The sequence below is a fragment of the Hoplias malabaricus genome, chromosome 1 (assembly GCF_029633855.1).
Source record: "Hoplias malabaricus isolate fHopMal1 chromosome 1, fHopMal1.hap1, whole genome shotgun sequence".
Taxonomy (NCBI): Eukaryota; Metazoa; Chordata; class Actinopteri; order Characiformes; family Erythrinidae; genus Hoplias; species Hoplias malabaricus.
In genome coordinates this window covers 27,171,702-27,176,421 of record NC_089800.1, presented here as the reverse complement: position 1 = coordinate 27,176,421, position 4,720 = coordinate 27,171,702, and the positions used below count along the sequence as shown (strand labels likewise).

The window sequence follows — 4,720 nt, the reverse complement described above, 5'->3', positions numbered from 1 at the left end:
ACCTCCTGCTGACAGATAGCAGCATTACGATAAGCAGAAGATTAACTCAACCTGCGAGAAAATGTCTTACTCGGCTGCACAGATTCACGGGACACTGGCGACATGGATGAATGGCCTGTTTTTGGGGCTTGCTGAAAGTTTTTATGATGAGATAATTCAATTATCTATTAATTTCTATCTACAAATAAAATGGCAAGAGCTACTTGCAATGATCATGTTCCTAGTTAATGTTGTGGCTCCTTTCCAAGTTGGAGCACGACTGGATTCTATATATTTTCCCTTCTTGTAGGTGTAGACAAGGCCTCACGTCTGTGAATAAAGACCCTCAGTATAATTGCACTCAGCTGGGTTGATTTTGTGCCATAAATTAAATGAAATCACACTGTATCAAGGCAGGCATCTAGCAGCCTCTCTTTTGCTTCCAGAATATCCCAGATGCACGTAATTGGTTACCTTCACCAACAAACAGTGCAAAGTGACTGCTGTAAGACAAAGTCGCCAGTTGAAATCAATTACTCCAAGAGGGCAGGGCCTTTTCGTTGTTTTGGTTACGTTTTCAAAAATAACGTGATTTGAGCATGGGAAGAAAACATATTAGTTTAGACAAATAGTTTCAAAATGGCAGGTGACCAAGCCCTGCTCACTGACCCCTGATTTCATCTTCGATTCCGAGCCCAGTTTATCTCCTTCATGACTTTATCCCGCCATTTGTTTACGGTTTGGCCTGTGGGTCGTTCTTCTTTTCCAAAGCAGTGAGTCACTGCTCACTTCTCCTCACGCTCAACACTGCCGTCCAGAACCCACATGACAGAGAGGAAAAATCTGCCTCCTTCATCAAAAGCAAGAGGATGCTGTTGATTTACTGTTTCCACGTTCACATCGCGGAGGCTACGCCACTCCTTTACAGCATCGTGCGCTTCCACTAGGTGTACGCTGCTGATGGATATGCCAGTCAGAGTATTTTAAGACCCTTCCTGGTCAGCGGGCCTCATTGAGTGGTACTGATTATAATGTTTGTGCAGACCAATGTGCCCTAGGCCATAATGCTGTTACGGCTGTTCTTGTCTTAAAACATCTGTCCGTGACTAATGCTCCGGAGTGACATGGATGAGGGAACCCTTCTCATGGGCAGAGGAACTATATTAGACTTATTTCAGATCCACCCTGACCCTACATCCACTGCAGTTTATACTTACTAGTTACTTCCTTGTTAAAGGAACAGTACCAGTACTTATGTGTCTTAGCAATGTTTGTTTTTATTTTGTTTTTAAGCAACATTGTATTTTTACTTGTTTTTAACACTTTCAATATTTAAAAAATTAATTCCCTGACTAGGTAAGTAATCTCAGAAGTTTCTCATACTTAACTACTGTTACTTTTTTATTTTTGTTTGATTTTTTCCCCCCATAATTTAAGTATTGATTTTAAGTAATGACTTTGGTAATATTTCATAAATAAATTGTAATATTTTGTAAATAAATTCAATATTTCAAAAAATATGATAAAATTTAAGGAAATTACGTTTTGCTTATCCTCATTTCAATGAATCTCCACAGATCTCAAGGAGTGCTGAAGGTCATCATCATCTCTTTTCTGACTTCTGCTAATGTAACACCACTGAAAAAGGTGGATGGAATTGGAGGAGAGTACAAACTGCTCATATTTGTCACATCAGTTTTCACTGTGTGGTACCTACTCCACGCGCTTTGTACATGGTTGGTTTTCCACTACAAATCCCAGCCCTCCAAAATGTAACCAGTGAAATAAAACACTGTCTCTAAGGGGAACCACCGGCTTTGGAAGCCACAACAACAGCGGCGGTAATGTTAAGCATTGTTTACTTGTATATTCACATGTTGTTTTTGTTTGGGACTGAACACAGCTCTGTGCAACAGTTCAGAGAGATCAGTAGAGTTTTTCTTTCCTTGTTGCACCATTCAGCTCTTGCTAGTGTTTGTTGGTGGCCACTGATCCAAGAAGCACAGCGTAATTATATGAGCTGCAGTTGTCAGTCCGATAAAAACATATGTGATCACGACTGTAGCTGGAGGTTTTACAAGTGGCAAGTCTCTCTGGCCAGTCAGCACTCGGCTGGGTTTGCTGAACTGTAAACAAGCCATAATTATACATTCAGGCCTCAGAATATCCCTTATACCCCCGCCCCACTCTGAAACCTGGTGCAAACATTTCTAGAAATAATGCTACTTTGTTTTGTAATTTTACGATGTTATTAGTGAAATAATGCCACTTTCTCACAATATTACGATTTCATTCTTAAAAGCGTGACTGTTTTTTCTGTAAAGTTCTGCAGACGTCATGCTCATGAAATCATGTCTCCATTTTTATTGTGGTATAATAAGCCAGGCTACAGACCTGAAGAGTGTACATATATCTGTTTAATGGAGTGGAAATAGAAGACAAGGTTGAAATAACCCATTTTAGCACAGTGTGCTTGTCTGTTTACGTCTGGCTTGTTCCAAAATCCTCTCTCAAATTTCAGGCCAGATTAAAGCTCTTCAGTGACTGCATTGCAGCCATGACAGTGAACCCCGGACACCGAATTATTTGCTGATTGTCAAAGCAGACAAACACATCCCCTGAGCTTTGGAGCCATGTTACCAACACGCATCCTTGAGTCAAGCCACAGTGGAGCCCTGATGGATCCCATAGGCCTTGGGAGTTAAGCTGAAAAAGCAAGAAGAGCCCACCTCTGCCATTAAACCTCCATTAAAATCAGGAGAATGCTGTGATCCCAATAAGACCCATTTATTTTCATGGGCTTTATGAAATTTAAATGTCCACCATTCAGAACATGTAAACACAAGGGAGGAAGCCATTTCATGCGCTTGTTAATACAACTCAGTAAATATTTCCCTATGGCTCCTGCGTTTGTATGAATGTTTTCTTTGCTCTGTGCTCCACAGTTGGGGTTAAATTAAACGCTTTCACAGTGATTTATTGGATGGGAGGTGGAGGGGTGGATGGGATTGGAGGGGTAAACATAAGCTGTATTTGGTTTTTGGCTCCATTGAGGGATAGAAAACGATAACAGTTATATTACCCATAGACAGCTTTACGACTGATTTCCTCTCCATCCTTAAATGTAGAACTTGATTATGGCACATTGCCGTAGAAAATGGCCTTCATACAACACAGTTAATACCTCACTGAAATGGAAGATACCAGTCCTTTATGATAAAAGTTCAACTGGTCTATGACCTTGGTTTCACCTGAAAATCCCAGCATGAGGAAAAAGCACAAAGCAGGTGCTGAGAGACGCTGCATTTTCACGAGGACATGAGCACATTTCCAGAAAGAGACGGTGGATTTGGAGGCAGCGTTCACGTTTGGGTTAAATTCTGGAAGGCCCCTAGCCACTCTGAGAACACTGGAGAACCTCAGCTTTTGTGCTCACATCTGCATCCTCACCTTCCTTATAGTGAAGTCAGCCAAAGATGTGTCACTCAAATGGACCCCGGTGGACCCACCCCCAGTTTGTCAGTGACTTGAGTCAGTCGTGTGTACCTAACGTTTGTGGTGAGTATAGATATATATACTCTAACTCCAGCTCAGGTGTCATATGACATACAGCTTTTCAGAGATAATCTCAAAGCAGTGCTGTGGGTTAGTTTACTGCTTTTGTGTTTCTCTTTCGTTCATGATATGGATTTTGTACAAGGGCCTGGTTGTCCCAGCTGAAGACTTTGTACCTCCTTGTTGTCTTTACTGTTTTGTTCTGATATAGTTAATATAATATATTATATATTATAATAAATTTATACATATCATTGTTATTTAATTTCTAACAAGAAACATCATTTCTTGGCCTTTTGGTTAAGATCAAGTGTAGTATCTGTTCAGAAGGATAATATTTGATATGTCTTCTATATGAGGACTATATATTAAAATGATATTTTGGGCAGGGAGACAGAAGACACATTCTACACATTGACCTGATTTTGCAGTATCTCTGGGAATAGTGAACCATGTGTGTTCACAGACCCAAGTGCACTTGTGTGTGTGTGTGTGTGTGTGTGTGTGTGTGTAATTATCATGGAAATCAGTGTTAATGAGAAATAATAATTTTGAGGACCAAAAAGTGGTTTGGGCCTGTCATTGCCCAAGAAATCATTTGTGTATTGTACAAATGCAAGAAAAACCTAATTACCTCACCAGTTTTGAAGTTGATGATCTATCCTATCTTCCCATTGGTCAGCGAGTTTCTGGCCGGTGTTTTTTTTCCTCAGATATCATAAGAGCATATATTTCCATCCAATGGTAAATCTTGACAGCAATTTAAAAAGATGAGCTGACCAGCTTTCCCACTTCCCACTGCTTGATGATGGTTGTTGTGTGTTTGGGGAAACTTAGCAATGACTAAAAGGTGGTAGAAACTTAGCTAAGATTATAATAACATGATCAAATATTTTAGATTAAAAAAATGCAGGGCCTGTACATGTAGTAGCAGAAATATACAGAACCTTAATTTCCAGCTTGATTGTGTTGTGATCGTAAATCATTGCTAATAACACATTACAAGTAGTCTTCCAAAGGGGTGGCTGGGGGAGTAAAAATAACAAACCAAGAAGAGCTTAAAAGTGAGCACAGTTTAATGATCTAAGCCACAGATCTTGTATCATACGCTGTGAAAAGCACATAAACTTTCTTAGACACATGGACTATCCAGTAAAGCTTTATTTAGCCCACCATGAGTTTATTT

At 39.9% G+C, this 4,720-nt stretch overlaps 1 pseudogene; it reads left to right on the top strand.

Moving 5' to 3' along the window:
• The first annotated feature begins 3,814 nt into the window (after positions 1 to 3,814).
• LOC136670430 (U2 spliceosomal RNA) lies at positions 3,815 to 3,990 on the top strand (annotated as a pseudogene).
• The last annotated feature ends 730 nt before the right edge of the window (positions 3,991 to 4,720 follow it).